At 37.2% G+C, this 12,419-nt stretch overlaps 1 protein-coding gene across 4 annotated transcripts in view; it reads right to left on the bottom strand.

The window, feature by feature from the left end:
• TMTC2 (transmembrane O-mannosyltransferase targeting cadherins 2) overlaps positions 1 to 12,419 on the bottom strand; it is a 518,078-nt gene that overhangs the window by 409,689 nt on the left and 95,970 nt on the right. The window lies entirely within an intron of this gene.

Below are 12,419 nucleotides of genomic sequence, written 5' to 3'. Positions count from 1 at the left end.
ATGCTAATTATTTCCTATTTATTCTATATATTTATATTATCTATGTATATACATATGTGTGTGTGCCCCTAATCCACCAGCTTGCCTCTGCCCCCCTATTGTAAACACCTTGACAGCAGGGACTGTCTTTTGCCTCTTTCTGTACCCCCAAAAGTTTAGCATAGTGCCTGGCACATAGTAGAGACTTAATAAATGCTGACTGACTGACTATTGATTTTAACAGGCATTTAAGGGGAAGGAGGCAGTTTTCCCTTCTCGGCACATTGGCATCAGCATGTATTTCTACATGTTAAGAGAAATGCTATGAAATGAATACCAGGGTAAGGATGATATTTTGTGTGTGTTTGTGTGTGTACACGTTTGTTTTTGTTTGATAAATAGCAGTACAATGAGGAAGGTTTGGGAGCAGAGCAGGAATCTGCTCAAACCTGTGCATAGGAAGATTATTTTGATAGCACTGTCAAAGATAGATGGGAGAGCAGAAAACGTTACCGGCTGTGAGACCAGTCAAAAAGTTATTCAAATAGTCCAGCAAAGAGATCTCAAAAAAGGTGGTTACAAACAGGAGTGGGAAGGAAGGGACAATGCAGTAGAGATTACAGGGCTGAACAGCTGCTTGAATCTGGGTTGTATTTATGAAAAGGATCATAGACTTGGAACTGGAAGGGACCCAAGAGGGACCTCTAATCCAACCCCTTCCCCTTATTTTGTAAAAAAAAAAAAAATTAAAAATAAATTAAAAATAAACTAAAAATAAAAGGCTGAGGCTCCGCTGCTATTAAATGACTTGCCCAAGGTCACTCTTACAAGTGATAGCGAATTTGAATGCAGGTCCTTCAATTCCAACGATCTTTCTACTAAAAGAGGCTTATGGGTCTGGGTAATTGACAAAAATACTGGTGCCAACAAGAGAAGTAGGAAAGTTGGAAGGAGGGGAAGGTTACTCAGGGAAGATGATGCATTTAGAATGAGGGGAAGTGAGGAGGCATCTAATCATGACGCCACAAAATAGGGTACTCTCAGATTTGATGGTATCCATATGCAATGCCAAAATTGGGTTCAGTGGATTAAGGAAAGCCCTCAAGGTTTCAACCATGGGCTTAATTTTCTGCTCTCGCCAAACACTTCATGGAGACCTTTTGCAGAAACTAGCATTAGAAGTTATAAAAGTTCTTCTATATGAAATATTTCCTGATCCTGAAAGCTACTAGAAACCCCTTTCCATTAATTTTTATTTAGATTGTATTTCATCTATATATACTTAACATATACATACCTATACTTTGTCTCCCCTAACAATTTGTCCTTATATGCCTAGCACCTTGAGCAGGGCCTGGCATACAGCCGGTACTAAATAAATCCTTATTGATTAATTAAAATAACAATCTTATGTCTTGAAATGCTTTCAAGTTGACCACTCCACAGGACATGACTGAGTGGTTTGTTACTGTTGTTTGGTTGTATACAACTCTTCACGACCCCATGGACTATACTGTCCATGAGGTTATGGCAAAGATAATTTTCTTGGCAGTTTTCTTGGCAAAGATCATTTGCCATTTCCTTCTCCAGTGGATTGAAGTAAACAAAGCCTAAGTGATTTACCCAGGGTCATATGGCTAGTCTGAGGCCAGATTTGAACTCAAATCTTTCTTGACTCCAAGCCCAGCCCTCTATCCACTGAGCTACCTAGCTGCCTCCTAGGCAAACCGAGGTTAAATGACTTGCCCAAGGTCACACAGCTAGTAACTGTTTAAGGTTGGATTTGAACTTAGGTCTTCCTGACTCCAGGCCCAGGTGCTATCTGCTGAGTCATCTAGCTGCCCCTGACTAAGTGGTTAATCTTCCCTAAATCTCAAGTTCTTTGCATAGGTTTAAGATCTAGTTTTTGACTTCTGACATGAAAAGTTTAAAGAAAACACTCTGCTCTGCCCTATTTTTATTGGGAAATTAATCTATATAAGAAAAAGTCAATAGTTCATTGAAGAAACTATTGCCTTGAAGATTTATTAAGTAAAGAATAAGTCTGATAGTATCATTCTCTAAATCACTGTCAGGGAATAATCCTTCTAATAAAAAATAGTATTAAAAATTAATAAAAATTAGCCTTTTATGAAAATCGGGTTCCAGTAAGAAAAGCATTAATATTTTCAAAAGTAACAATTAAGAGACCACCCAGAAATGCCTTGAAGATAAAATTACTTAACTCAGACACTAAATTCTCAGACCACAAATGGCTTCCACATTTTTATGCCTCAGTCTAGTCTGAATAAAGATAATCAATGCCCATCCACCAAGCACTGCTTTCCTATCTTCTCTGAGACAGTGTGGCTCATTGGCTATGCAAAGCACTAATCTCCCAAAGTGAGAGTGCTAAACTTGGCTTTGTCACTAATTTGCAAAGTGACTACGGGTGACAAATTTGACTTCCACTGGCTTGAGTTAACACATCCACAGAACGAGAAGGGTAGAAAAGAATGTTTGTCAAAGAGGTCAGCACAACATTCTTCACTTTGCCTCCTCGCCCACTCACCCACCAATTTCCAGATTCAGCCCTTGGGTGGGCAAGCCAACTTTTCCATTGAAATCTAGAACTTCGTCTATTTTATTGAGCTTAATTTTATACACTGTGGTTCCCTTATTTGTCCAAGTCAGACACATATCATTGAATCAGTCCATTTTTTGTTTCCCCAGTTGCTAAAGTTAGTTTAATAACTCAAACACTGGGGAAGCATGAATTCAATACTCTCTGCACTTTGCAACATTTGCATACCATCGCTCCACCCTCAACCCCCCTTTTATTTCTTTAATCAAATTTTCCAGTCCGAGTGGTTGCTTAGATAAGCTGCTATTTTTAGGAACTGAAAATGATGGCAAAGCAATTCCATAAGAATCCACTAAGAGATACACTGAGACAATACAGTTGGTCCCTGACACTTGGGTTATTTATGTTAATGACTTGATTCCTACATATTTCCAACTCAATACTAGAAGTTAAGAGGATTTTATCTGGAGGAAAAATGCAATGTGAGGAGTTCAGTTCAAGACCACCAATGTGGTCTTTGGACAGGGTCCTGCTTTCTAAATCACACAGTTGTAAACAGCAACTGGTTGAAGGCCTAATTAGCATTAGAGAGGCCCCTAAGAATGAACAGAAAGATGACAAGGGTCAGTACACTGAAGATGAGGTCAAGCTACCACAGCCCCAGAGGACAATGGGTAAGGTACCCATGCAAATTGCAGATGCAATCTCAGCCATGTCAGGACAACCAGAAGCATTAGAATCCTTAAATCTCCCATCCACCTCCTTGTCTTCTAAAAGACAAGGGAAAAAAAGTAAAAATGAAAAAGCAAATGAAAACGCAAACTTCAAGAAAGAAAAGAAAATCAAATGGCTTACTTCTCCAGTGAGGCAGTATCGGTAATTAGCAATTACTTTTTTTCCCCCTCTGGGCACAACAAATAAATGGTGGCTAAGACCATCTTACTGGCAACCGAGAAGAATGGAAGGACACAATTAGCATACTGTGTTAAGATGGGCAGCAATTTTCTCCCACAACATTCCTGTATTCCTCACCACAAAGGAGCCGCTAAGGATGAATCTGTGGAACCAAATGCCAACTTGTTAATGTTTTTTCGGTCTTTTTTTTCCCTTCTTCTTCTTTAAATGAGAAGTAGGCTCCAAACACATACTCTATTCAAATGTGACAAAGAACCCCTTTAAAAAAATACACTTTGGGACCACTGGATTTTTCTTTCCCTTAGCCGTTAAAAAAAAATTCTTCCTTCAAATTATAAGACAACTTTAGAAAGTCTACTTGGGAAAGTTTAAAAGATATATTTTCAGCTGCAGAGCAGAACACTTTGGACACCTGAGCCCCATTAAATTTGATCTGAACAGAAACCATAATTCCTTCTGTGATTTTTGAAAATCCAGCTTTTGTCAACATTAAACTTGGGAATTTGGGGCTTTCAAAGTTAAGGAGGCTTGGTATTGGGCTCCACATTCTTTAAGGCCAAGTTTTAAAAACTGAAAATACAAGAGTTTGTCCCCATCTTTTCTCCAGCATAACAAAAGAAGAATTATCAGCATGGTGAATTCTAAATAAAATTTAGTATTCAATGGCCTGGTCTGATTTCCTCAAATAATCAGTTGCCTCTGTAGCAAAACACTCAAGAACCATTACCATACTAAGAAACTCCATCCTAGGCTGGTAAATTCAATCTATTATGCCAGCTTATTTATGTAGCTTCTCATATCCTCAGAAGGGGCAGCTAGATGGTGCAGTGGATAGAGTGCTGGCCCTGGAGTCACGAAGACCAGAGTTCAAATCCAACCTCAGACACTTACTAGTTGTGTGATCCTGGACAAGTCACTTCACCCTTAACTGCCTCAGTTCCTCATCTGTAAAATGAGTTAGAGAAGGAGATGGCAAACCACTCCAGTATCTCTGCCAAGAAAACCCCGAGAGGAGTCAGGGAGATTCAGAAAAGCAACAGACATGACTCAACAAATATCCGCAAAACAGAAAATGCAAAATGCAAACCAAATGTGGACAAATACAAAATATGCAAAAAAGAGCAGGTGGAATATAACATGCCTTTTAATAGATAATATTTTAATAATAATAGATAACAACTATTTAGGACCACATTCTTTGAGTTTAAATCCACTTCAGCTAAATTAAAATATGTTAAGCTGTTAATATTTTGTTGATCCCTTTTCTTTTTTATACCATAGATCTAGCCCTACAGGTTCCACACCTTCCTCCCTAAGGAATCCTCTCTTTAAACCACAACCTACAAAAAAAAAAAAGGCAAAACCAAGTGACACAGAGACTAGGTATTGGAGTACATGCAACACTCCTCATCTCTGCTGAGAGAAAGGAAGTATATTTAATTATCAGAACTCTGAAACCTAAATTGGTCATTATGCTTAACCAGGAATGTGATATAGTCATTTCTTCACTCTGCATTAATTCATTAATTACTTCTCGAATTCCTCACATTTATTATTTTGAATGGGGCAGGGATATTCCATTGCCCCATGGATCAGCCATTACCTGATCAACTCCCACTTTATTTTTAGCCTTTCTCTTTAATAACACACTGCTTCTATGACTAACTATGCTTTAGCACACAACTAATAGGATGACTTTCATTCAAGGGGGTAAACTCTATTCATTCATCAATTCTATAAGAAATGTTACACTTCTTTTATTTTCCAATCATAACACATTAAAAACAATTTGTCTGGTACTAATCTTTTATTAGAATGTCATTTTAGCATTTCTTTCAGTATAATAACATTTCTCTAATACTATTAAAATTGTATCAAAAACTCTGTGTGTAAGGTCTTTTCCTAACATTGTGTTCCAAGTGTCTTACTTTTTAAACTTAAACCTAAATTTAAACCTTTAGTAAACCTAAAACCATGGTTGATGGAATGTTGCAATAAATAGCATTCAATATAGACCAATCTTGCTAAGTACATTCTGTTAGATGAATACAAATTTTTCAAAAAGATTTTTAAAAATAAATATATTGTATGTATCCACACACATTTCTCTCTTTCCCTTTTTTGGATCACAGTTCCTTGCATCTAACTAGTACTGATGAATATTTCGTTAAATCAGAGAACAAATGGACCACCATTGGTGGTTCCTATCATAATAAAATATCATAAAAAGAACACTGCTTCTGATTTGGACGGGGGGAGCGTCACCCTTCATTGAAAAGACATGAATCCTACTCTTTTCACCAGAGGGAGGAGAACAGAGTATAGAATTTTAGTGCTTTCTTTGAAGCTGCAGAAAATCATTTGCTTTAGAAGTTCAGACCAGAAACTTAAGAGCAGTTGAGGGGGGAAAGGAGAATGAAAGTTTCACTCACTGTAACACTACCCAGTGCAGACAAGAAGGAAGCAGTTTTCAGTTAAATATTCAAGGTAAAGAGTTTAAATGCAGATGTTAGGAAAAGGGCAAACCTCCAGATTCGTTGGTTTACTCAGTACATTAACAACCCAAACTAACTGCAATGGATATGATAGTACTAGGAGGAAATATCCATAACAAAAAAAGAAAAAAAAGAAAATGAAAGAAAGAAAAACACTTATTATTATTAAAGAACATAATCTCTTAGGTTTTATTATGGATAAGGGCAAAAGTCCAACCTGAAAGGAAAAAATGAACCCTATCTATCAAGTGGGGTTTTAACATACAATAACCCATGGATGTTAAAACTTTGGCATTCAATAACAGGAGAACCTGGACATATGGAACTAAATTTGTACCAATGGCGATGGTTAAAAGCACCTGCTGCTTTTCCCTTCTTTACTGTACTTTGTCATACATCCAAGTCACACCTGCGACTATAAATAAAAATTACTTTGAGACTTTAACACTCGGTTTATTATACATGTGTTTGAATGCGAAATTGCACCTTGAATAAGGAATGTGTTTATAAATGGCAAGGCAAGATCTGGATTATTTTTTAAGATCCTTTTGTTTCATGAAATAAATGTGGTCCTGAGGATTTCAGGGAAATGTGGAAGACAGGCTTGAAGTGACCCCAAGTGAAATAAGTAGAACCAGAAGAAAAATATACATAATGTCTGTACCAAGGTTAATGAAAAAATCCCTAAAATGAAGCTCAACTCTGCATAACTGAAATACTTCTAGAAGAAGATAATCATAATGAAACTAATATGTGAAAAATAAAATGCAAAGAGTTTTACATATGTTATCTTATTTGATCCACACAACAGCCTATGAAGAAGCTGTCATTATAATTCACATTTTACAGATGAGGAAGTTGAGGCCAAAAGAAGGTAATTGATTTGCCCAGAGTCATGCAGCCAATAAGCATAAGGCAAAACTTTGACTTGGATCTTCTTTACTCCTAGTCCACTGCCATATTTATTATGCCACCTAGTTGCCTGAGATGATAAAACATACCTTCTTCCTCTTGGGAGAGAGGCTGGGAACTAGCAGAGCAGAACGGTGTATATACTGTTAGACTCTCACTGCTTCATGCATTTTGTATTATTTTTATCTTATTATTGATACCTTTTGCTTTATGACATTCATTTCTAAATAAATCCCTTCCCCTTCCCATGCCCAATAAACCATCTTTTGTAACAAAGGCTGAAGAAAAAAAAAATCAATTCCATGAAACTGACTAAAACACACACCATGTCTAACAGGATTTGAAATATTCCAAACCCAATGCCCCCCCACTTGCATCAGACATTTTTGCTTAACTATTTTTCTAAATAATAAGAAAAGGTTTGTTTTTGAAGGGGGCAGAGTCACCAGATATGTCTGTAAACAAAAGGAACAATAAAACTCATTTTAAAATTAAAATATAAAACAAAAAAGTCACATTTTTTATCTGAAAGGGAAATAATCATATATTTAGACTATATCCCCATAACCCATTAGATGTTTCCTATTTATCACTGTAAAACACTGACAAAAGGGTAATTTATAACCCAGTAATAGTACTTGAGAGTGCCCATCTCAAGGATCTAATTCATTGGCTATTAAGTGCTCTCTATGTGCTACACATTGATTTAGAAGTTGGGAGTACAAAGACAAACAATCCTCTATACTAAAGGTTTATATTCTCTATTTTAATAATAATAAATAATAAATTCCCCTTTTTAATAATAAATTCTCTGAAGCACAGACAAAGAAATCCAGCCATCATGAAGGGAAAAAAAATGCTGCACTAAACAACTCTATGTCTCTAGACAAATAGCAGCTGGTGGTGCAAGGGATAGAACAGCAAGCCTGGAGATAAGAAGACCTGAGTTCAAATGTGGTTTCAGACACCTTACTAGCTCTGTGACCTTGGGCAAGTCATTTTACCTCATTTGTAAATTGGGGATAACAATTTTGCCTACCTCCCATGGTTGTTGCCAGTATCAAATGAGATAACTGTAAAGCACTTAGCACAATCCCTGGCACACAGCAAGCATTATATTTGTTAATTGTTGTTGTTATTAACATTCGTTGGATACGGAATAGTGAACAATTGAAAGAAGAAAAGCTATAGAAAAATTCAGTGTCCTCCAAATGTTTGATCTACGAACACCAAGGACTTTTACTTGCCCCAAAAAAACATGCAGTTATGTGATTTAATCCTGCCTCGCTTGAAAGCTAAACTTCCTGACATTCTGATCATGAATTGACAAAACACGGTCCTCTCAGATTTGAGGGTATCCTGATGCAGTTCCAAAATCTGTTTCAGTGGAGTAAGGAAAGCCCTCCAGCTTTCAACCATGGGCTTTACTTTTCCGTTATTGCCAAAACACTTCATAGATCCTCTTGTAGAGACTAACAGCACAACTATGAAGAAATCTGATTCTTTTGTACAAAACTATAGATATAAAAGGCTAGGACTGACTAATAGGAATGACTTGGGAGCTAAAGTAAAATTACGCCCTTTCTGACCTTAAATTGGTCAAGAAACATGGCATCCATTTCCCGTTTCTGCTCGCTGCTTCTAGTTTTGCCACCTAAGGCCAAATACAATGGTTTTCATATTTCCTCCACATGACAGCCTTTCAAACACCTGAAGGCAGCTATCATGTCTCCAAATCTTCCTTTCTCTACACTAAAATCTACTGTTCATCCAAAGTAGGGCATCCATTCTAGGACATGGACTAAAAGCTCTTTTCCATCTTAATTATCCTCTCTGGACTTTCTCCAAGTTATCAACATCCTTCTTAAATAGAGGTGGCCCAGAACTGAACATAATACTCTGGATGAGGCTTGCGAAGAGCTGAGTTCAGTGAGACTATCACCAATCTCTTTTTTGAAAGTTACATTTCCCTGAATGTCATCCAAATTCTCATTAATATTTGTGGGCTGCTATGTCATACTCCTGACTCATACTGTGATTGTAGATTCCTAAAGCCCCCGGGTCTCTTTTAAGAACAACTGCTATCAGCCCTGCCTCCCCCATTTTGGACTTGTGAAATTGATTTCTTTATGCCTCAGTGCAAGACATTACATTGATACTTACTGAATTGCATCTTATTGCATTCAGACCATTTTTCACTGGGGCAACTTGGTGGCTGGAGTCAGGAAGACTCACTTACCTGAGTTTAAATCCAGCCTCAGACACTTATTAGCTGTGTGACCCTGGGCAAGTCAATTAAACTTGTTTCCCTCAGTTTCCTGTAAATAAGTTTTCCTTGTAAAATAAGCTGGAGAAGAAAATGGCAAACCAATCACTACAGTACCTTTGCCAAGAGAATCCCAAATGGGGTCACAAAAAGTCAGACATGACTGAAAAATCCATTTTTCCTAAACGGCCAAAGAGAGTTATTGACGAGTTATTGGTCATCCAGTATACTAGTTATGACACTCTGATTTGAGTCATCTGAGGATTTGACAAACATGACGTCTCTGCCTTGATTCAAGTTACTAATAAAAACAAAATAATATAAAACAAAACAAAACAAAACAAAGTATGATTCTCATTTTACAGATGAAGAAATTGAGGCAAATTACGAAAGATCACACAGCTAATTAATGTCTGAGGTCACCTTTTAACTCAAGTCTTCCTGTCTCCAGGCCCAACACTGAGTCACCTAACTACCTTATAACAATAATGATAGCTCACATTTGTATAACACTTTAATATTTACAAACCTTTTCCCATAGAATAACCCAGAATCATAGCATCCCAAAGTTAGAGAAAATCAAGGGCGTATCTGGTCCAAACTGAATTGGACCTTCGGAAAATCCCCAGAAAGTGATTAGCTTCTTCCTGAAGACTCCAGTGGTTATGAACTTACCACCTTCTGAAGCAGCTCCACCCAGTTCTGATTGGCTCAGAAGTTTTTCCTCATTTGAGGCAGACATCTGTTTCTCTGTAATTTCTACCCACTGGTCTTAGTTTTGAAATTAGGAGCCAAGCAAAATAATTTTAATTTATCTTCCACATGGCTATCCTTCAAATATTTGAAGATGGCAATCATGCCCTTAAGTCTTCCCTTCTCCAAGCTAAATATATCTCCAGTTTCTTCAATTGAACCTTAGGTGACCTGGTTTCTAGTCATCTTACCATCCTGCTTGGCTTCCTCTGGATTCAGTCCAATTTGTCAATGACTTAGCAAACATTAAGTATACAATATCCCAAACTATGAGGTCTTTCATTATGGGTACACATCTCTGAATGTATCCTAAGATTGCTTTAAAGATCATCTTAAGCTTCTCTCTGTCCCTCTATGTCTCTCTGTCTCTGTCTCTGTCTCTTTCTCTCTCTCCCCTTCTCTCTAATGATCCTTCATTTCTCTGTTGTTAGTGTTCAGTTGTGTCTGACTCTTTGTGACACCATTTAGAGTTTTCTTGGCAAAGAAGCTGCAATGGTTTGCTATTTCATTTTCCAGCTCATTTTACAGATAAGGAAACTGAGTCAAACAGGGATCTTTCTCAGGGTCACACAGCTAGTAAGTCTCTGAGATCACATTTGAACTCAGGAAGATGAGTATTCCTGACTCTAGAGCTCTATCCACTGCACCACCTGGATGCCCAGCTTCATTCCTCTTAACACCAGTTTTTGTGCTTCTAGGTAGGCTTCTGATTTTAGGTCTTTGAAGCAATACAACAATGAAAACTGCTAAAGTTATGATGGGCATGAAGAGGTGGCTTAGAGCTCTTAAGTGGTACAGGTTAAGAAGGTTAAAGTATTGCTCTCTTTTTCCCCAGCTTGCAGGTAGAAACCAGAAAGCTTCTTTTCCAGAATATGCTGGACAAGAAGGCATTGGGCAAGCCCTCGTTCAAGGCAAGTTGCTGAGAATATTTCCAACATTTCTAATTGTTCTCTGCTCATGCCTCCTACATATGCACAAACATGTGAAGTTAATTTTTGAATCCAAGTTCACAACCTACTGCTGACTTGTATTGATCTTGCAGTCCATTAAAACGTATCTATCTTTGTATATAAATTGCTTTCTAACTCCAGTGTCCCACATGGATTAGACATGGTGACTGAGGCCACTTCCAATTCCCAAATTTGATGAGTCTGTAATTCTGTACTTGAGCAGTTGAATTCCTGAACCCAAATACAGGATTTCACACGTATGCCTATCAAATTTCATCTTAGTTTTTAGTTCCAGCCTAGCAACCAAGCTTCTGGAAGTCTTTCCAGATCCCAATTTCATCCGTCATCTATTGGATTAGCTACACTTGATGCAATCTGCAAATTTCATAAGCATGTCATTGACATATTTGTCCAGATCACTCATAATAACATTGATCAGGACAAATCTACAGCCAGATTCCTACAAAACTCTACACTCTCTAGGCTGACATAAGTTCCATTAATCCCTACTTCTTAGATCTATCTATTTAACCTATTCTAAATACACCTAACTATATGATCACTCAGTCCTTAGCTCCATTTATTTTTTCTTCCATCAGAAAGCAATTAGAACTTTGTCAAATGTCTTGCTGAAATCCAGCCATATAATGCCTACAGAATTTTACTTATCTACCATGGACACCATAATGCAGTGTTACGAATGTTGAATTTAAAGCCAGGAGACCTCAGAGTCCTATTTTAGATATCTTTAGTTACATGGCCCACAGAAAATACAACTTTTCTGAAACTCAGTCTCCAATTGAATGGAAATAATGTATAACAAGGTTATTACAAGGAATAATGTATATATTAAATACTTTTTAAGTCTTAAGCTTTTATTACATCTGTAGTAAACTACTGTAGAGGTATATATTCACATATACAGGTGTGTGCATACATATATATATATGTATATGTGTGTATATATGTATATATATATATATATATATACATATATACACACACTTATAATATACAAATGTATAGGACTTTACAATTATTCATCTAGAGCTGAAAGGAAACTTAGAGGTCATGTAGCCCAACCCTATGAAGCAAGGGGTTCAGTGGATAGAGCACTTGGCTTGGAGTCAGGAAGACTCAATCTTCCTTAAGTCCAAATTCCACCTCAGACCCTTACTAGATATGTGACCCTGGAGAAGTCTCTTAAACCCTGTTTGTCTCAGTTTCCTTATCTGTAAAATGAGCTGAGGAAGGAAATGGCAAACTACTCCAGTATCTTTGCCAAGAAAACCCCAAATGGGTTCATGAAAAGTCAAAGACTACGGAAGAATGAATAAACAATAACAACACAACCCCCATCATTTTACTGATAAGGAAACTGAGACCTAGAGAAGTTAAGTGACTTTCCTAAGGTGACATAGAGGCAGATTTGAACTGAGATATTCTAACTCCAGATCCAGTGTGGCCTTTCACTAGTTAATTCAGAAATTGAGTTTTATGTACAAAATAATCCTATTTCCAGTTACATATAAATTTTTTTCTTGTAGCCAAATAAGAAAGGATGGAACAATCTTTCAAAGATCATG

The sequence above is a fragment of the Phascolarctos cinereus genome, unplaced genomic scaffold (genome assembly GCF_003287225.1).
Source record: "Phascolarctos cinereus isolate Bilbo 61053 unplaced genomic scaffold, phaCin_HiC Scaffold_1;HRSCAF=81, whole genome shotgun sequence".
In the NCBI taxonomy this organism is placed as follows: Eukaryota; Metazoa; Chordata; class Mammalia; order Diprotodontia; family Phascolarctidae; genus Phascolarctos; species Phascolarctos cinereus.
This window is presented reverse-complemented; position numbering and strand designations above follow the sequence as displayed.